Here is a 22,917-nt window from a genome sequence, read left to right as displayed (position 1 = left end):
TTAAGAATTAAGCGTACGAGAATTTGTACTCTTTATACGAGATTATCAAAATTAAAAGTTGAGAAAACATATGTATTTTTACATGGATGTTTTAACTAAATAATAGTATATGTATTGATTTTATATGGTACCACGATTTATTATTTTAATATTGTAATAGTAGTACTTTAAGATGAGGACAAGACTATTTTTTTGAGATTATAAGTATTTGTGATATTTATAAAAAGTGATAAGTAAAGTCGTGAAAGTGAGAGGGTAAACGAGTTGAAGAAAAGGTACCATAGGACCGTGATAGTATGATGTATAAAGTATATTAAAAATAAGTAGAATTTTAAGTAATTTAAGATAATTCTTAATTGCATGGGTAATTGGCTAATTATCGGCTAATTAGGTAACGGGACATTACCTAATTACCTAACAAACGGAGAAAGGTTTACAATTTTCCACCCTACCCCACGTGGTAGCAAGGGGGCTAACCAAACAATGACTAAGGTAATTTGGTATTAGGTGGCAGTAAAGTATGTAAAGTCTTCCTCTTTCTTATCCTTGGATTTGTTTTTCACAACTTTAAGGATTCATTTTATTTTACATGGTGTTTGACCAATATCTTGAATTGAGGATTCCTAAATAAGTCCTATATTGGTTTTTTCCAGCTTTATTTTGGAAAAAATCTTCGCCTTCTTGGGATTGATTTAGAATGAATACTCTATAATTGCTTCAAAAGCTATGTGACTGATTCATTGTAAAGATTGGAGTGAGCTTTTCTCCTTGTCAGATTTACTCCACAGACTTTGTGAGATTTGGATATGTTAAATATAAGATTAAATGAGTCTGGATAATTGTGATTAAGCAACCTAGAAGAAAAACTCCAGATATTTGCTGCTCTGGGACAAGATGCTTTTTTTAAAATAGAACTGATCTGGTATGTCTTGGGTGGCGGTGTAGAACGACTACAAATTAAGAATTCTTGAAGCTAAAAAGCAAAAGCAACTTATTGCTTTACATCTTTCAACATGGAGGAGAAACAAAAATAGCTGTGGTAGATAAAGTTGACAAGCAAACTCATAGCCAGGACTTCGTAACCACGAAAAATTACAAAAAAGCAGTAAGTTATTTATTTCAAGGTATTCTTACGTTAATTCATTAGGAGAATTGTGCTACTTCTATCTCATTGCACTTTTCCTGCTCAAAGTACGTACCCTGGACAGAAGCAAGATGACTATGTAGATATAAAATACAATTGAATGAGTTGATTATGTGCATGAGGATCACTACAAGAAATTTGATTTTTAACTATCATTTCTTAACGAAGGGACATAAAATCTCATTTCTTAATGAAGGGACATAAAACCGGTCGTTATAAGTATATTTATAGCAACCAAATGTTTTTTCGATCATTAAAAGTAACTTTTTTTCGATCGTTAAAAGTAATTTTTTGCTAGGGGATGATATTCGGCCGTTATAATATAACACAACCGGTACTTAAATAATTATTAAGTAATGAAAAAGTGAAAAAAGTGGCGCTAACTTTTTTCACTTTTTTTCCCTAACCTAGATTCTGCCAAATCTCCCACCCCCTCGCCCCTCAAAAAAAAGGAAAAAGCCCCATCGAATTAAACAGTTCAATTGTATAAACTTAATAAGCCCCAAACTTTTCTAACAGTTAGTAAACCTCGGTTTGAACGGAATTAGCAGAGCGAATTAGCGAACGAATTGAAGTTGCCCGTCACCTCCATTGATAACAACGGCTAATCTTTGAGGTTCTTCTCATCACGATAAGGTTCAAAATTTTACTCTTTTCTATGTAAATTGAGTAATTATTTTTCTAGAAAAGGAATCTGTTGAGCAATATCTGTTCTGAATGAGCAACTGCTATATCTCCTATCAAGATTAGATAATCTTCTCTAACAGTTTATTCTCAATGTCAATTTCGTACTATCAGTTTCACTGAGTGCCAAGTATAACTGTCGAAATATCGGTCCTCCTAAAATCGAAGTTGATAATTTTTAGTTGTTGTATAACTATAGGGTTGTCATTAGGTTTAGTAGATTGTGCAGCAGATTGTGTTGGAACTTTCCTACTTGTACTCTATCTTGTGCTTGATCATCTGTAATATGTTGTGACTGCCCAGCTATTTCCTTTGCATGAACACCTACATCAATTGCACTATCCAAATCTTTCACACCTTCAACACCTTGCCCCTGAATATGCACAGCACTAGGTTTCAAACCTGCTGTTTTTTTAACTTCAAGTGCAGCAGTAGGTTTAACAACTGATGGTTTTTCAACCATTTTAAGTGCAGCAGCATTAGCTTGATCACTTTTGGAAGCTCAATTGGTAATCTGATTGAGTATATATTTATTAGCAGAGCTAGTACTTGATCTATCTGTTTTAGCCTATGTGCACTTATTTGTTATGCTGATTTGTGTACTTGTTTAACCATCAGTATACTAAGGATAGTGAACTATTGGCTTATATGTCTCTCACGCTGAAAATGAATCCAAGAGGAGCAGTGAGGATGATGTAACTTAACAAAAATTGAAATAATTCAGTTTAACTAATTGCTTAAACATTGTTTAACCTACTTTAATTTGGAAATGTGTAGAGTTAAAATGGTTTTGAGCTCACAAGAATATTCCTTGAAACTCATGATAAATCTTCAGAGGTCAAATTTCTATTATAATTCCATATTGTACCATACATTTACATCCCATTAAAGTCAATAACATATGTGTGTGTCTTTGTTTACTTATGTCCTAATGATAGTCAATAATATATTGTGTACCATTATTTTGTGGAATGTCAAATTTTCTATGTATTCTATACATGTGTGCATTTATGCATGTTATTATTTGTTGATATCTAGTGCTTATGAGACATATTCATTGTCACTAATTTGTATTATTTGACTATTTGTGAATCATCATTCCCTTAGCAGGCGCATTCATGTTGTTGGAGGTGTCTAAAGATGACATAATCTACCACGGTTTCTTGTGTCTTTGAGATGTTTTTGAATGACCTAATGATATCATAACATATGTTATCTAGAGAAGTGGTGTAAATACGTTAGGATGTAGTGACATATACTGAAAATAACTCGAGTTCATTGTAGTATCTATGACATGTTATCAACAAACTTACAATCTTTATTATCGGGACCAGTAGCATCCCAAAAAAGTTCTCCTGAAAATACTGTTGGAGCTAAACTTCTAATCTCTATTTGGATGACATTGAGTTACAAACTGCTGGTTTGGTATTTGTTATTCAAGTTTGTTTTGACGATCTTTCTCTGAGTGATTATTAATCATTTGGCATAGACATACGCCAGAAATATTTGGTTTTCTGATCAGAGATTACCCTTTAACTAGGTAAAAAGTTTGTTATACTGGAATTTCACCCTATATTAGAATCTTTAATTTTTATGAAATATATCAAGTTTCTTTCTTCTAGTGTTGAGTTTTGCTGCAGGCTTTATCTTGATATCTAGTTGATCAAATTAACGGAACACCATTCTCTTCGTGATTAGTTCTCCAATCCTCTCCTCATTCTCTTAGTCCGAGCATAGTTGTCTTGTCATCCTAATTCACATAAGATGCTCGCTAGTTATATTAAATCGGTATTTAGTAGCAATCTAAAGAGAGGTTTGATCTGTTCTTATCCCCTAAACTGTTTTCTAATGGCTTTTTCTGCGTACGCATTTGCAGCTACTCTTAGATCCTTCAAACGTTTCATGCTTGTTGTAGTTAGTTTGTTTGTTTTAAGCATGTTTGAAAGGAGATCTTGGCCAGCTTCCTTACCTTACAGTTCCGCATCAACATGATTAATCTAGACGTATCTTTTCAGGCAAAATCAGTTATTTACAGATTGACGGAGGAGAAAGCTGCTTTTCTACATCACAGCAACAAACTTCGCCAAGAATTGGTATGAGTAGCATTACTTTCCTTTTCTCATTCTTGTGCATCCTAAAACCCCAATACTTGTAGAAAGACCACAGAATTTGCTATATCTATGAGTAGTTTCATATGCAAGTCCTTCTACCTGCCATTATTTATGTCCTCCTTTCACCTGAATAGTCATTCATTCTAATGGTTTAAGTGAGAGCCAACTGAACTTTCATACACAAACAACTATGCCTCGATCTCAAGCAAGTTGAGCCATTTTATATCGTGAAGATTCATCATAAATTGAATAACTTTATGCTGGTCGTCAACCTATTGCAACCATCCTCTTTTATCCGTGTTGTTTACCGAACTTGCATAAATAGACTATTACTCTACTTTGTATAATTTTGATTAGAGTGGCTATATTTTTTAGTTACAATGACTTACTTATGAAACAATGATATTTAGCTCTTCTAGTGCTTCTGCTTGTTGTTCCTTTTCTAGGAACACATACATGCTTTAGAAAATAAGTAAATTTATTTGTTAGAATTCAAATGTTTAGAAATCTTGAGCTGAGGGTCTATCGGAAACAGCTTTTCTACCTTCACAAGGTTGGGGTAAGGTCTGCGTACACATTACCCTCCCCAGACCCCACTTGTGGGATTACACTAGGTTTGTTGTTGTTGTTGTATAGGCTTAGGGCTTTCTTAATTTTTTTCACTTAATCTGTTATACAATATTACTCCTTCTGTTTCAATTCATGTGAACCCATTTGACTGGGCACGAAGTTTAAGAAAAGATAGAAGACTTTTAAACTTGTGGTGTAAAATGAGGCACATATATTTTGTGTGGCTATAAATCATTACATAAAGGTAAATTATTTCCAAATAGGGAAAGGGGTCATTCTTTTTTGCACGGACTAAAAAGGAAATAGGTTCACATAAATTGAAACAGAGGGAGTGCTATTTATTGCAACTCCAAAGATCTCTATTTAAGGCAAGAATATTGTGTAAGAAAGAGGGATGTCTCTGGAAGTTTGTGTGATTTTGTAAAGCTGATCTCACATCCTTGTAGATCGTTGCCAAGGTTGTAGAAGCAGGGATGTCTCTAGGATATTTGGATTTGATAGGAATTTTCTGTTGATTATCACTCATCTACACAGTGTTCCAATAGTTCATTAGGTTTAGTAGATTGTGCAGTAGATTGTGCCACAATAACGTTTAAGTTTTGGTCGATTCCTAGAAGCAATCTACTAGTTTATAAGTAATATATCTACTGTTTTATTGATGTTGCATCTTTTTTTAAAGAAATCCGAACTGGGTATTAAACTCTACAAGTTCTCTTTCCAATTACAAATGATAATAACTAGATAAGTACCAAATTGTGGTAGTTGTTTGTGTTGTTGATTGCCTTATCTCAGGTTTATTGAAACAGTGAATCATTTTGTTAAATATTCTTACAACCAAGGTCTATCAATTGCATTTTAATTATGCCATTTCTCGAAATAATTTGTCTCTTGGATTCTACTTTGGTGTCTTATTGATGCAAATGCTATTGGCAATGACCTCTTAAATGATTTTCTGGAATTCATTTATTCGAACTCTCATTTTTTCCCTCTTTGGTTTTTTAAGTTGTGAAATGTGAAAGAAGACGTCGAAGATTCATGTGCAACCAGTAAAGTTGTTAAGACAATATGAAGTAGAGCTGCTTAAAACTATATTAGTAGCATCACAACTAAACAAAAGTGCATATGTTAATTATACCAATCTGAAAACTACCTGTATGAGGAGAATGGCAATGAAAACAAATTTGAAAATCTTCATGTTTTCTTGAGAAGAAAATATATGGCAGATGGTTTCTTGGTTTAGAATTATATGACTGAAATGAGGAGGGGCTGGCCTTTTTATAGGCATTCAAGTACAATTTGGCAAGACATTTATTGAGCCTTTTAAAAGTTGATCACATAAAGATATTATAATTACAAAATTACAAGCAATTGGAGTTGAGTGCTTTTTCTTGGAAAACTTTTTTGATGATTTGATTTTCAACTCTTGTTTGAAGTTTTCTCTGACTTTAGGTATAGCTTTTAGTTTTAGTCTGAGCTACACAGCTGTGGATTCCTTTGCTAGATTGAAAATAAATTGTCCCCTTAACAAAAAGGAAAGCTAGATCATAGGGAAGCTGGTTAGCTGGGAAAGAGAAATTGTACAGTTTGCCAGTTAGCATATTGTTGTATCTTCTTTAATTCTTTTTTTTATCACTGCTTCGTGGATTTATATTTGGATGCTTAATTGACTTGAGCAAATATTACTATGTTGTAATTTTACACCGATTTTCTACAATCTACTTAAATATCTTCACTCCACAGGATGCTTGGAGGACAACACTTCTTCGAAGAGTGAAGGAAACATTGAAGGCTAAGGAGCTCGAGGAAGATGATCTATCTTAATTTGTTCCCCTTTGACCTATTGTAAACTACTAGTACATCCTTTATGTGATTTTATTTGTACTGCTTTCAAATATGATACTTTTAGTTTTTTGTATTAACAAGATATCAAGTATTTGGTTTATTTCCAGTGTTGTTGAGCGTGTATGAAAGCATATAAATAATTATTACTACTCACGTAATTTAAATTTTTATTATATTTATTACATTTTCATATTAGTAAAGAAAAATGTGGTCATTAAAACTCTTTAACGACATGTTTCTCAAATAGATAAATGACTATTAACGAAGAGATTTTTTGTTGTTAAAAATAATTATACAATTAACGAAGGGAATATCGGTCGCTAAAAGAACTTGTATTGACTTAATACATTGTTGTCGTTAAAGACTTTTAACGACCGGATAACAAATTAGCGAAGGGAAAATTCTGTCGCTAAAACACATATTTAACGACCAACAGTTATGCCGTTGCTAAAGATCCTTTAACGAACAGATTGTAAATCGGTCGTTAACTTTTAACGTCAGGACCTTTAACGATCGGTGACGGCCGAATTTTTTCCGGTCGTTAATAACTTATAACGACCCGAATTGGACTTTTAACGACCAAATGTTCCCTCTCTAAATCTCCGTTTTCTTGTAGTGGATTGAATGAGCAGCTTTACTTGTCATTTATGGTTTCATTTTATTGTTGATATGTGTAATGCCTATATTGCCTATGAAGGTGCATTTGTATCAGCAAGTATGTTACTTTTGAAGGTAAATTTCTCTCCTAAATTGAGGGTATCAGTACTTGGTTGATACTAATAACTTAAACGTCAATTTGACATTATTTGCCGTATCACCTAAATACACTTTTGTATACAGGATACTTGATGCATAATCTTCTTTTGAGAATTAATGTTTACAGTTTGTGGAGTAACGTTAACACTAGGCTAGAGAGAATAGGTTGTCAGCTGTTATATATGTATATTCTATTATGACAATAGGCAACTTTCATAAATAACTCTATTCATAGAATTATTAGGGGTGTCTATATTCTTGATTCCCCATGAAAATTATTATTATTTTTTGTTCATGGGACTCAGAATAATACGCAGTTGAAAAAGTTTATCCGGAAGAAATATTGAGATTATTACGTATTTTTCATGCATTTCATTCATGTGCATTGGTCATGACTCAGACGGCGTATATGTATATATACGTATATGAAATATGGGAAAAGATTATGGCATTATATACGCACCACCACCTGATCAGCTGGCACACCTTGATGATTCGCCCACAGTGACCGAGATGATATGATGGGACGCCCTCAGATGTGTGATGATGTTATGGCGTTATATACGCATATATATAAGTATATATATATATATATGAAGGAATATTGAGATTATTACGTATTTTTCATGCATTTTATTCATGTGCATTGACCCATGACTCAGATGGCGTTATATACGCGTATATATGTATATATATGTATATGGAATATGGGAAAAAGTTATGGCGTTATATACGCACCACCACCTGATCAGCTGGTACACCTTGATGATTCGCCCACAGTGACCGAGATGATATGATGGACGCCCTCAAATGTGTGATGATGTTATGGCGTTATATACGCGTATATATAAGTGTATGTATATATATATATATGGGAAAGGTTATGGCGTTATATACGCACCACTGATCGTTGCCGACTCGACTCTACACTATGGTAGGAAGAGCGGATCGCAATAGCTTTTACCCGAATAAAGGTCCGGGATCGAATTTCCACAGGGAGCTAGTAGTGGAGTTGTATTTTCTGTCTAGCCTAGAGTTGTGGTTGTGCTTCTAATGTCACTTCAAGCATCTTTTGAGTTTTTGTATTTATAACTACTATTATAAAACTACGGATTAAAGCTAGATTATGCTAGGAGAATATTGCTAAGTTGTAATTATTGGGAAGGAAGAGCACTAGGGTCGTGGCATTACCTTGGTGGCTAATTGACGGGTAGATGTTACTTAGGTTCGATTGACTTATTTGGGGCTTATGCTATAACCGTTGCACAATTTCACCCACTCTCACACCTCTCGGTAGAGAGAGTGATTTTGCACAATTGACTCTCTCGAGACCAATTGGGTTGGCAAATTAGACCAAGCAACTAGGGTTCAAGTAAGGTGATTACTCTCTCGAGATTTAACCCGTTAATTGGTACTATCATTTCTCATAAGTCCATCCGAATTCCTTGTTGGGACAATTTTGAGGTCATAGACTCTCTTTCTCAAAAAGAGTTAAACCCACAAAGCTTGAATCAGTGTTTGCAACCACCAATTCTAAATTAAATAATAAAATCAACCCAAATAACAAACACCCATAGTCAATCTAACCCTAGATGACAATACCCATCAATTATCCACACTAGAGTTGAGCCACAACCCTAGCTAATGGATTTAGCTACACATAATTAAAGAAGAAACTGAAGAAATAGATGAAGAACTACACATATTAATTAATTACTAAGAAGAAACTACAATAATCTATTGTTAATGGAAAGCAAATATGCCAAAAATGGCTACAACACCAAGCGCAGCTATTCTTCGGTTCTCAGATCTGACCGGTCCCTTAAAAGAAATAGTAAAATGTTCTATTTATACTAGGCTGGAAAAGCTGGACAAAAATACCCCTGTGGGGTCAGTGCGGGCCGCACAAAATGGACCGCGGCCGCACTGGCTCTTGGGCTTCAGTTGGTTGATGACTTGAACTAGGGGATGCGGACCGCGTGGGAGTGTACCGCGGTCGCGAAGGCAACTGGCGCGGTCCGCGCAGACGTGACCGCGAACTGCGTGAGGACAAATACCATTTGCTGAACCCTATGAACGCGAACCGCATAGAGCAGGAGTGCGTCCGCGAAGCTTCTCCGCGGGCCGCGTGAATCCTACCGCGGCTGCGTGACCTTAAGCTTGAAAATGTCCAGTCTCTGAACCTCCTAGTGCGGTCGCGGTCATTGTTACGCGGTCTGCACTAGGCCCCTTTTTCTTCACTTCTTTTGGTCTTTGATACTTGAGCAGGTTTCACTCCTTTTTTAGCCGATCTTTGACATTTCGTCACATTTGTCAATCAACCTTGCAATCAATCATAACTTATGAGCATTTTGGGACTGTTTTTGTATCAATTTATACTCAAAGCATAGGCAAGTAGGGACATAAATACTTTAAAATCCTAACTTATCAACCACCATCTGATCAGCTGGTATACGATGATGATTTTGCCCACAGTGGCTGAGATGATATGATGGGATGATCTCAGAGGCTTTATAATGTTATGTACATACAGACCTATGCATTATATGACATTCATACGCATATGCATGACACTAGAAGTATTTCATGATTTATAGAGTCATCCAGACTTACAGGTATAGACAATCAGTTTGACGAGACCTCACAGTAGACGAGGTTTGCATTCAGCAAAGGATCGGTAAGACTCCTCCTCATTCGGAGTGTAGCCGTGTCTATGAGTCATCGTGTCAGAGTTTTTTTCTATAGACTTATGGGTATGTCAGTACCCTGTCCCATTTGATATTGAATAATCCTAGAGACTTTGTAGACAGAGGTTCAGTTTGTACAGTATGTCAAAGGCCTTGACGGCCCATATATATTCATATTTTAAGAAACAATGGTTCAGTGATACAGTACTTTTCACTTACAATTTTATTTTTATGAGTTGTGGCTATGTTGGCCCACGATAGTTATAAAAAGGAATGAATGAGTTACAGAGTGGTTCGCTCGGGCCACTACGACACCGGGTGCCAGCCATGCCTCCCCAGGTTCGGGGCGTGACAATGAGCATCTACTACAACTGTTTGACAACCTCAAGACCAACATGGTCGGGGAAAATCACAAAGTACACTAAGGGAGAATGAAGAGGGAGAAAAGCAGGGCTGCGATCGCCAGGCAACTACCTTGCTAACTCCGATAAACCTGCCACCAAGCTCAAAAATACTTGGATCTGCACACAAGATACAGGGAGTAATGTGAGTACGCTAACTCAGTAAGTAATAAAAGTAAATAAAGATTGAGCGGTAAGAAATCACGTAAACTACGTCATAACACCATAGTGGGTACAGTATGTTTCCAAAATAGGATATAAATCAAATCATCTCGTTAAATTCCAATTTCCGTAAAATTCTTTGAAAAATGTCTTTCTAGTCGTTTCAGTAGAGGTTCAATGTAATTTATAATGAAAGTGATGAAAATCATAATCGGCCCCTCGAGCAAAAACATAGTTCGTTTACAGTTCCTCGGCAAACAGGAATTCATAAACATCTCATAACTTTAAAATCTCAGTGGAAATAACAAAACTCAATCAGTAATTAAATTCCGAACATCTCGTAAAACTCCAGTTTAAACAAAAGTTGTTTAAAATATTTGTTTAACATTTTTAATAGAGGCTCACCATAAAGATGAGTGAAATCAGTAATTTAATCAGCATATTCAATAGAGACTCACTTTAAGGAGGAGTGAAAACAACAATTTCACAATACAAGCCCCTCAGACAAAACATCACACGTATGTATGTATATATAGCCCCTCGGGCAAGCCTCTCAGGCACTCATGACTGTACTCTCATCAATCAGCACCCACACTCAACACTCACACTCAATAGGTATCTTATAATAATCGCTACGGTGTGCAATCCAATCCATATCGCTGCGGCGTGCAGCCCGATCCATATATATAGTCGATTGTGCTCACTGGGGGTGTGCAGAATCCGGAGGGGTTCCTACAGCCCAAGCGTTATATCGCTGCGGCGCACAACCCGATCCGACATATCGCTGTGGCGTGTAGCCCGATCCATATATCACTGCAGTGTGCAACCCGATCCATATACATATACATATATATTGCTGCGGCGTGGAACCTGATCCATAATATATAATCCTCACAACCATCCCCTCGGCCTCTCCCAGCCATTAACCTGACAATCAGACCCTCGACCTCTCTCAGTCATTAACCTCACAATCAGGCCATTGGCCTCTCTCAGTCATTAACCTCACAAGCCACTCAGGCTATCAGTAAAACAGGGCGTTCAGCCCGAAAATATCATTTATAGTATCAAAACTGAGTAAATATGGTTGAGTTATGAAATTAGTAAAACACACCATGACTGAGTACAAATATTAAGTCCAAAAATAGTGAGGATATATAGTAAAAAGCCCCTAAGGGTCCAAACAGTTGGCACGAGGCCCAAGTATGGCATTCTACCCCAAAGATAGCAATACTTTCCAATACACAATGATATCAAGTAGTTTTAAATCAAAGACGCGACTAAGTAATCGTACGGGACGGACCAAGTCATAATCCCCAACGGTGCACGACCCCACGCTCGTCATCTAGTGTGTGTGTCACCTTAAAGTAGCACAACGATGTGAAATCCGGGGTTTCATACCTTCAGGACTTCATTTACAATCATTACTTACCTCAAACCGGATGAAAATCAACTCCGCAATGTCGTTGCCGCTCGACAAGGCCACAACTCGCCTCGAATCTATCCAAAATCAGAATCATAACATCAATATACGCTAAGGGGACAAAGCTCACGCAAAAATAATCAAATTACATCAAAAATTCTGAAATTGGTCAAATCCGACCCCTGGGCCCACGTCTCGGAATCTGAAAAAAATCACTTCACTAGAATCATCATCCTTCCACGAGTCTATACATACCGAGATCATCAAAATTGGACCTCAAATGACCCCTCAAATCCCCAGTTTAACTCTCCAATTTGAAGCACTAATTTCCCAACTCTTTCTCTAATTTTTTCCACTAATTTTCATGATTAAACAATGAAATAATCACCATAAATACAAGATACAAAGCCCAAGTAGCTTACCTCTCTATTAACACTTGATTCCCTCTTAAAATCACAACTTGGAGCTCCAAAATCGCAAAAAATGATGAACAAATGACTGAAAATCGCGAAGGGACCTTTTTATACATTCTGCCCAGCACTTTCGCACCTGCGATCCCATAAGCGCACCTGTGCTTCCATTTCTACGGACCAACATTCGCTTCTGCGGACCAATATTCGCTTCTACGGATTTCACTTATCTCACTAGGCCTTGCATCTGCGGTCGCCTCACCGCTCTTGCGGCATCATAGATGTGATTACCAAGCCGCACCTACGGTCCTCCATGCACCTGCGCCTCTCTTCCGTTCCTATGGAGCTCGCACCTGCGGTCCCCAATCTGCAGGTGTGGATATGACAGAAGCAGCAACGTCAGCTGAAATTTCTCAAGTTCAACCTTTCCGAAATCATCCCGAGGCCCCGGGACCTCAACAAAAAATACAAACAAGTCACATATCATCATTCAAACTTATACCAATCTTCGGAACACTCAAAGCAACATCGAATCATCAAAACACCCTCGGATTCAAGCCCAAGGATTTCAAAACTTTCGAATTCCGCATTTGATCAAATAGTCTACCAAATCTCATCCGAATGACCTGAAATTTTGCACACACATCACAAATGACACAACGAACCTACCACCACTTTCGGAATTCTATTCCATCCTTGATATTAAAATCTCCACTGCCAACCAAAAAATGAATTCTTATTTTGCCAATTCAAGCCTCTACCATGGACCTCTAAATTTCATTTCGGGCACACTCCTAAGTTCAAAATCACCCGAGGGAGCTAACCAAATCACAAAAATTCAAATCTGAGATCGAATACTAAAAAGTCAAAACTTGGTCAAACATTTCAAATTTAAAGCTTCATGCTGAGTATTATTCTTACAAATCTATTCCGATTATCCTGAATACCAAAACCGATGATTTGCATAAGTCATAATGCATCGTACGAGGCTAGTCATGCCAAGAAATTGACGTGCAAAGTAAAAATGCTCAAAACGACCGGTCTGGTCGTTACAATTATGATACCAAACTAGTCATACACACACCATCCCACAACACAAAGAACAATATAGTGGTCAAGTGATTACAATTTGAGTCATAGTACTAAGATTTTGAATTCAGTGACTAGAACCCGGTTAGTTCTACGCCCTTCCTATCTAATCTTGTAAAAGAGAGACAGTTTATAAATAACGTTTATCAATAATATCAATCCTATTTTGTAGAAGTGAGAATCATTAGTTTAAAATTTAAATCAAGATTGAATTTAAGTTGATAATACTAAGATATTTTACAATGACAGAAAATTTTAACCATGATTGCGGCATACTTACCTACTATAGTAGCCTATTAATGGTTATATCTTATAATATAAAAAAAATTACTTTGTACTTTATAAGTTAGTAAGTGTTGTTTACACTACTTATACATAAAATTGGTAACTTCTGTCCATTCTTGAATTTGTTGATTAAATTCTTGACTACATGCACTTTGATTGACCGTTTAATTGATATAATCAAGATTTTAGTATTAATAGTATTAGTTAAGGAATACATCAAGGACCACCTCAAACTTGTCCCCTTTTTCGGTTACGACCTTAAAGTTCGTGGGATTTTTTATACCGTGAAATTATTAACTTCTAAGACTGCATGTGTCATAAAAAGTATATATTACTATCGTGAAAAACAATAAATAAGGTTAAAAGATTATTTTGCAATATATTTTTTATATTAAATGTGTTTTGCTAATTTTTTGTTTTTCATATTACGTTTTTCTTATTCTTTTCCTTTTTCCATTTCCTCTTCTTTGTTTCTGTATTGGAAAAAATTGAGTTTACATATTAAAGTGATTGAAAGATGATATGTCATGACACGTATACTAGTCAAAGAGTTATGATTGGACAAAGAGGCACGAGTTGCAACAGCTTCGAGCATAAGCATAAGAGGAGGCACGAGCGGATACTCAAAAGATTCAACACTCGTACCTATTTAAGTCCAAGAATTAAGGAGAATGAATCTGACAGCACAAGAGAGTACAGATACAGTATTTAATGAGCATTAAATATAAAAAAACGCTAGAGAATTTGTATTAAAATACAATGATTATGTAACGTAGCATTTAATGTCTTTAATTGTCTATAATGGCCTTATTATGACAAAGGCAAAACGCATATTTCCAAGATAGCTATAAAAGGGAAAGAATGGGTCAATTGTAAACACAAAAAAATACAATCTGAATACATTGGACTTTACTTTGTTATCTTATTGTTGGCAAAAATCACTTTCCTTTATTCATTCTTTGATTATCAGTAACCCGAGTTCTTCTAAATTAAGGCTTTAACCGAAATTTTACTTTTTGGTTAAACAAATTGGTTCTGTGACCGGAAATCTGATAATCTATTCTTTTTTAGTTTAACTTTCCTTGTTGCATCAACCATGTCGAACAATAATGACAACATTCAAGGAAACCAAGAAAACCAACAACTTCAGAAAAATTTACAGGATGATCACACCTCGGTCCCTTCTCCACAAAGCTCTCCTCGGCGGTCTCGAGAAGGCACTCCTGATGGATCTCATACAAATAGAAACGCTCAATTTGAAAATGTTGAAGTTATCGATGAAGCTTTGCAAAAACTAATTGCTGAACAGGTCAATAAAGCTCTTGAGGATTTTGCTAGCCAGTTGCCAACTACACCACCCACACCCACTCCAAATAACAACACTTTGGAGAACTCTCGCTCTGGGCTTGTTAATTCAGGTAGTGGTGGAACCCCCAGCGAATCACAAGAGGGAGTACCAGGTAACTTAGTCAATTCTGATTTACAAAATTTAGTACTAACATTGCAGAAACAGCTCAAAGAGCAAAGTGACTGCATAGAGAAAATACCCGGGGTGCCGCCCGTAATCAAAGGGATAGATATGGATAAATATTAGAAACAACCCTAGAAGCCAAGTGTTGCTCCCCTCCCAGTTCCAATGAAATTCAAAATGCCCGATATTCCAAAATACGATGGAACAACTGATCCACGAGACCACGTGACTGCATTCACAACAGGCGTAAAAGGCAACGAGTTGACCAAACAGGAGATCGAATCATTATTGGTCAAGAAATTCGGTGAAACACTCACTAAGGGTGCATTAACATGGTATTCTCTTTTACGCGAAAATTCTATAAATTCTTTTACTGAGCTTGCAGCTTCTTTTATCAAAGTACACTCGGGAGCTCAAAAAGTCGAAAAAAGAATGGAAGATATTGTCAAAATCAAGCAAGGGGACTCATAATTGCTTAGAGAGTTCGTGGACAGATTCTAACGTGAAAGAATGACATTACCGCGTGTACCTGACAATTGGGTAGCTATAGCCTTCACAAGTAATTTGAATGAAAAAAGCTCAGAAGTTACGAGGAGACTCAAGGAAAGTCTTCGTGAATTCCCAGCTACAACATGGAATGATGTTTACAATAGGTATAGCACGAAGCTGAGGATAGAGGAAAATATTATCTCACGGTCTCAAAAAGAAGAAAAGGTAAGTTCGAGACGGGTGGAAATAGAAAAAAGGTCCGGTAAAAATAGGTACGAACCATACATGGGACCAGCGGGAAAATACTCACGGTCAAAATAGGACAATCAAAGGTACGATCACAAGTCGAGGAATAGAGAGTCGGGCTCGTCATCAAGATTTGGGAATGATCGAAACATGCGTGAGTCACGAGATGATGATAGAAACTTGAAGGCGAGGTTTGGCGGTTATAATTTAAATATGAGCACTTTTCCGAGCTCGTAGCTATTTTGAGAAGCATGGGTAACAAGGTACGATGGCCAAAAGAGATGAGATCGAATCCAAACAGGAGCAATCCTGATCATTGGTGCTAATTTCACAACGATCACGGGCATAAAACGACAGATTGTAGGTTTTTACAAAGTGAAGTTGATCATTTATTAAAACAGGATTATCTCACCGAATTATTCAGTAAGAAAGGTAAGCAAGCATACATAAAGTATAGGCAGGAGCCCCCTAAACCACCTTCTCCCAAAAGGACCGTCAACGTTATAAGTGGAGGTGAAAACATCAATGGTGTGACGTACACATCGGCCAATAAAATTTCCAAAGTTACAATTACCCAAGGGAAGTGGGTGCGACATGTCTTAGAGGAAGAAAGCATTACGTTTGATGATGCAGATGCGGATGGCGTATTATCTTCTCATAACGATGCACTGGCAGTATCTCTACTTGTACATGATACTAATGTAAAACGAATTTAGATTGATCCACATAGTTCCGTGAACATTATTCTATTAAGAGTATTACGTGAGATGCAAGTTGAAGATAAATTAATACCAAAGGTGCATACTCTATCTGAATTTGACAATTCCAGTGTCGTGACGAAAGGAGAGGTAATACTTACTACATTCGCAGAAGGAGTTGTCAAAGATACAAAGTTTCAAGTAGTAGATATGGATATGGCATACAATATGATCCTTGGGAGACCATGGATCCACGAGATGGATGTCGTTCCATCAACCTTGCATCAAGTTATTAAACTTCCATCAACATGGGGAATATGTCAAATCTGTGGGGACCAACGTACATCCAGGAACATCAACTCTGTAGCGGATTCAAGTACGAGAAATGAAGAAAATTAGCAATCACAGAATCCAGTTGAGGGTACCACAACACAAACCTCAACTGAACAAGGGCGAACAGATGTGGACTCAAGGCCAGATACCATTTAAGAACCAGAGGAAAACGAAAATATCAAGACAACAATTGAAGAACTAGAGGTTGTGGTGTTATTTGCACAATGGCCTGATAGGAAAGTTTACGTAGGGGCCAATCTAAGCCAGGACTTGAAAGGTAAGTTGATTGAATTTTTAAAAATTAACGTGGATTGTTTTGTTTGGTCCCACTCTGATATGACAGGAATACCACGGGAGGTAATGACTTACAAATTAAATGAAGGCCCATCGTATCCTCCTGTCAAACAAAAGAAGAGAAAGCAAGGAACTTTCAAAAATTAGGTGACTCAAGATGAGGTTCAAAAATTACTAAAGATTGGGTCTATCCGTAAGGTAAAGTATCCTAATTGGTTATCCAATACTGTTGTGGTACCGAAGAAGAATGGTAAGTGGCGAGTTTGTGTACATTACACAGACCTTAACAAAGTCTGTCCTAAAGATTCTTTTCCACTACCGCATATAGATCAACTAATTGATGCTACTGCAGGACATGAATTACTAAGTTTTTTAGATGCGTATTCAGGATACAATCAGATCAAAATGGATACGATAGATAAAGAAAAAACTTCCTTCATAACTGACAAAGGGACTTACTGTTATAAAGTACTGCCTACTAAAATGTTTCAAGAACATTTGGGGAAAACTATGGAAGTTTATATAGATGACATGCTCGTCAAAACTCAACATTCAGGGGATCATATATCACACGTGTCTGATGCATTTCAGATTTTGCGAAAATTTAATATGAAATTAAATCTTGAGAAGTGTGCATTCGGTGTTGCATCAGGTAAGTTTTTAGGTTTTCTTATCTCTAACCATGGTATTGAAGTGAATCCCATACATATTAAGGCCATTGAAGAAATCCCTGACGTACTTACAAGTAAAAAAGAAGTGCAGAGGTTGACAAGAAGAATTGCAGCCTTGGGAAGATTCATTTCTAAATCATCAGAAAAGTGCTTTAAATTCTTTTCAGTTCTTAAAAAGCAAGATCATTTCGAATGGAATGAGGAATTTCAACAGGCACTCAAAAATTTGAAGATATACTTATCAAATCCACCACTGCTCGCAAAACCAAAGGTTGGGGAAAGACTGCTCATCTACATTGCCATCTCAGAAGTAGCGGTAAGTGTTGTTTTAGTCCGAGAGGACCAAGGTAAATAATCTCTGATCTATCATGTCAGCAAATCTTTATTAGATGCGGAGACGCGGTATCCTTAATTAGAAAAGCTTACACTTGCATTAATCATGGCATCTAGAAAATTAAGGCCTTATTTTCAATGTCATCTTATTGCTGTAGTAACTGCTTATCCATTACGCAATATATTACACAAGCATGAGTTGTCAGGTAGGTTAGCCAAGTGGGCTATAGAATTAAGTGAATATGATATCACATACCAACCTAGAACTGCTATAAAATCTCAAGTGTTAGCTGATTTCGTGGATGATTTCAGCCAAGGGGTGCAATTAGAAGCAGAAAAAGAATTGCAGGTGCTCAATGGAGCTAACCCAGGAATTTGGACCTTATTTGTTGATGGTTCATCTAACATAAAGGGTGCAGGCTTAGGGATCGTTTTGGTACCACATACGGGTGAAACCATTCGACAAGACATTAAAAGTCATTCTATAACTAACAATGAGGTAGAGTATGAGGCAGTGATTGCAGGTTTAGAACTGGCACGAGAACTTGATATTAATCAGATTGTAATCAAGAGCGATTCGCAGCTCGTGGTTAACCAAATGCTGGGGACTTATACCGTCAGGGAAGCACGAATGCAATAGTATTTAGAGAAAGTACGGGATCTAATCAGGAAATTCCAAACCTGGAAGGTTACGCTAATAGCAAGAGATAAAAATGTTGAGGCGGATGCCTTAGCTAATCTCGCATCTGCAGCAGACGTGGCAAGCAATGAAAATGCTTCTGTAATACATTTGTTTCATTCCGTGATCGATCCAGATAAAAATGAGGTAAATTTTAATAATTTAACCTGGGATTGGAGGAACGGGACTGTTGCCTTTTTTGCAGAATGGTATCGTTCCTGAAGACAAGAGGAAAGCTCACGCGCTTCGAAAAAAGCTGCTAGATATTGCTTAAAGCAAGGCAATCTTTATCGGAAAATGTTCGGCGGTCCCTTAGCAAGATGCCTCGGACCTTCTCATACAGAATACATGATGAGAGAAATACACGAGGGGCATTGTGGGAATCACGCAGGAGGAAGATCACTGGTAAGAACCCTAATCAGGGCAGGTTATTATTGGCCCAAAAATGGAAGAAAAACCGGAAAGTTTCATGGCTAAATGTGATAAATGTCAAAGGTACAGTAATAATATGCATAGACCTGCAGAGTTGCTATATCTGGTCACTGCATCGTGGCCATTTATGAAATGGGGGATGGATATCATGGGTCCACTACCACAAGCAAAAGGACAGGTAAAATTTTTGCTCGTACTCACTGACTATTTTACTAAATGGGTGGAAGCAGGAGCATTCAAACAGATGCGTGAAAAAGAAGTTAAAGATTTCATTTGGCGGAATATCATATACCGATTTGGTGTACCAAAGGAAATCGTATGTGACAATGGCCCTCAATTTATAGGCACGCAAATCACAGAGTTCTTTCAAAGTTGGCAGATCAAAAGAATTACATCCACACCTTATCATCCGGTGGGTAATGGGCAAGCTGAGTCAACAACAAAATCATTATCAACAATTTAAAGAAACGTTTAGAGGAGTCTAAAGGTAATTGGCCAAAAGTGTTACCTGGTGTTTTATGGGCATACCGCACAACAGCAAAAACAAGTACAGGAGAAACACCATTTTCATTGGTTTACAGAGACGAAGCTTTAATTCCAACAGAGATAAGAGAGCCAAGTACAAGATTTACACAAGCGTCAGAAGAGTTAATAACGAAGAAATGCGCATAAATCTTGATCTACTTGAAGGAAAAAGGGAAGCTGCACTAATAAGAATGACAGCACAAAAGCAGGTCATAGAACGATACTACAACCGAAAAGTACGCCTAAGATTCTTCAAAATTGGGGATTTCGTGCTCAAAAAGGTTTTTCAATCAATGAAGGCAGCTAATGCAGGGAAATTAAGTCCAACATGGGAAGGACCCTATAGGATTCATGATATTACAGCTAAAGGAGCATACGAGTTGGAAACAATGGATGGCAAGATACTACCTTCACATTGGAATGTTGTTCACCTCAAGAGATATTATTTCTAAGGAATACCCACGGTTAGGTATCCATATTTTAAAATTTAATTTTTGAATTGTTAAATTTTACTAACCATTTTAGATGATAGGCAAAAAGTTAGCCCGTACTAAATGATGAGACACGACCTGTAAGACATGTGGAATAAATTAAACTTCTCGGTCTAGGGTTACAATTATTCTGATAGAAATTCAAACGGGCTAAGTAGTCTTCATCTATAATCGCACCTCCGAGTCCTGTATGACTTTCCTTTTTAGGGAAAGGACCAAATGAGAGGAACAATCAAGTGCTCGAGGCTTCATATTTCAACGCTCAAACATTTGGGGGACTATATAATATACACAAGCATATGTATAAAGAAGGCAAAGAAGATTGGGAAATAATCAAAGATCAAGCCGGAAAAGTTCACTCAATGAATGAGTCAAGTACAGAGCAAAGTCAAGAGCTAAGCCTAAAGAATGACCTTACCATAGCTAGGGTAGAGGCAATGTACTGAAACGGGTTATAAATAAAAACCTCGTGTTTATTTTTCTTTTTTAAATCTGTTATGAGGAAAACAGTTACGAGAAAGTTATAGATGTAATTCAAATACATGTAAAGTGTTATTCAAAACTAGACAAAGTTCAAATAAAAACTTGTGAAAGTTATTTTAAGAAACATGTGTATCCCTATTTTTTTATCATATATTAACACTGTTATGAAGTTGAGACGTCTTCTTCATTAAGTGTCGAATATAAAAGGACCCTCTTTTATAAAATTCATGATTAATTTAAGTATTCATGAAGTTAACAGAAGCATTTTTTGAAGAGTAAAAATGCAAGTTGTTCAGTAAGTCCTTAGAAATAAAGACAAGAATAAACAAAACAGAAGTTCAAATAGTAACGAAAAACTTCTTAATATTAAAAAGCTTACACTAAGTATGAACTTAGTCATAAACTGAAAATTGTTTGTACATATTGCCCCATAAAAAGTTTGGGGACTTAAGTTTCCAAAACAAACCCTCAAATGAGACCAAGGGTTTTAACCACAATTTTCCAAAAAGAAAAAAAAGAGACACAAAGGAATTCAAACAACTTAAACTTGTCACTGAAAAGATGAAGGAACTGAAGCAGGTACATCAACAACAACGGGTTCAACTTGGCTTGAAGGAGTGGGGATACTCGTATCATCTTCAACATTGGCGGAAGCTTCGACCACGGGAGAAGGAAAATCTTAGTTCTACTGAGTCTTCTCAATAGTTTCATTGATCTTAGCTAACTCAGATTCCAAGTTAAAATTCTCATGGCTAGCTTCAACAAGGGTATCACGGCGAGAATTCAAAAATGCCCAACTCACTTCAATGGCAGACTTATCTTCAAAGATCTCATAATCTCTTTCCCAGTCAGTGATTTCGTTCTTTAGCTTTTCATTTTCAGCCAAGGCAGAATCATAAGAAGCTTGAAGAGAGGCATGGGAATTTTCTAAGGAACAAACCTTATCAGAAGAAACCCGGAGGTCTTCTTGGGCTTGAGTCAAATTCTACACGAGTTCACCAGCATAGGCTTCTTTTGCATCCAAGAGAGCCTTCAACTCTCTAATATCTTCACTTGCCTTGAAAAGTTGTTGGGAAAAAAAAGTTTCAAGATGAGCCTTTTCCTTGTCTGCTTGACTGGAGGAAACCTTTTTAACTGTCAATTCCGAAGTCAAAGCCCACACCTGCTGCTCCAAGGTATTTTTACTTTCTTATAAGTACTCCACGTCGATCTGAAGACTTTTATATTGTTCCTTCCAATTATATGCCTCCAATTGGTAATCACGCACTAACTGCTCTGAGAGGGTAACCCTTTTTATCATCTCCGTGCCGATGAAATTGGCCTAAAAGGGGGAAAGGGAAGGAAATAAGAATCCCAAAGGTAGAAAAATGACAAAGTAAGAGTTAGAAAAAAGGAATACCTTTAAAGAAGCATGCACAATGTCATTCAACAAAGTCAAAGAACTATGACTCTCTAGCTTGGCTCTCTTAACAGGACCAATTAAAGGTTTTAGCCACACATCTGCTTGACCCGATTTCCTTAAAAGGTTGCCCTCAGCGGGGACTTCAATAATCACTTGCCTCATAGCACCACTCCTACTTGAGAAGCCAACCTCAGCACAGTGAGCAGGTGGAGGAGGAATTGTCGAAGGAGGAATAATAGAAGTAGTAAAAACAGCTTGGGGAGGAACGGAAGCAGCCATAATCGGCAAAGTAGGAGTCACAGGCACGGGAGGAGAAAAAGAAGCCAAAGGAGCTTCATCAAAAACGCGACCTAAACTTTCACTACCAAACCCTCGGTCAAAAAGCTGCTAAAAAAAAATCATGAGCAGCAGCGGGAGCATCATCAGGGATCACTACCAGGGCTTCAATAGATTCGATAAGAGGAATAGAACGGCAGGGGGATGCTTCTGCTTCATCAACGAAAATAATACGTGTACGAGCTCATGGCCTTGTTACCAAGGAACCCCCGTCTTCTTCGGAATCTTGGTCATCAACGGTTTTTCTTTTCGATGAAGAGCCCAGAATTATTTCATGAGCCCTTTCCAAAGAGATACGAGAAGTTGCAACCGCTTTAGCAGTAACTCCTCGAATAGCAAATCCTGATAGAAAGAAGGATTGAGATAAGTTCGGGAAAAAAATAATATGTAAAATAAAATAAAAGCTCTTACCATGAGTTTTTACTTTCCAACCAAAACGTTGGGAAAGGGTCTTCCAAGATCTACCATCCATT

General features: G+C 37.0%; 1 long non-coding RNA gene across 1 annotated transcript; it reads left to right on the top strand.

The window, feature by feature from the left end:
* The first annotated feature begins 1,137 nt into the window (after positions 1-1,137).
* LOC107823492 (uncharacterized) lies at positions 1,138-6,455 on the top strand. Its single transcript, XR_001656644.2, has 3 exons — positions 1,138-1,780; positions 3,844-3,921; positions 6,250-6,455. It is a non-coding gene; the product is annotated as an uncharacterized LOC107823492 (long non-coding RNA).
* Positions 6,456-22,917: the final 16,462 nt, after the last annotated feature.

The sequence above is a fragment of the Nicotiana tabacum genome, chromosome 20, assembly GCF_000715075.1.
Source record: "Nicotiana tabacum cultivar K326 chromosome 20, ASM71507v2, whole genome shotgun sequence".
Classification (NCBI taxonomy): Eukaryota; Viridiplantae; Streptophyta; class Magnoliopsida; order Solanales; family Solanaceae; genus Nicotiana; species Nicotiana tabacum.
Note: the sequence above shows the minus strand (reverse complement) of the source record. Positions and strands in the feature narration are given on the sequence as shown.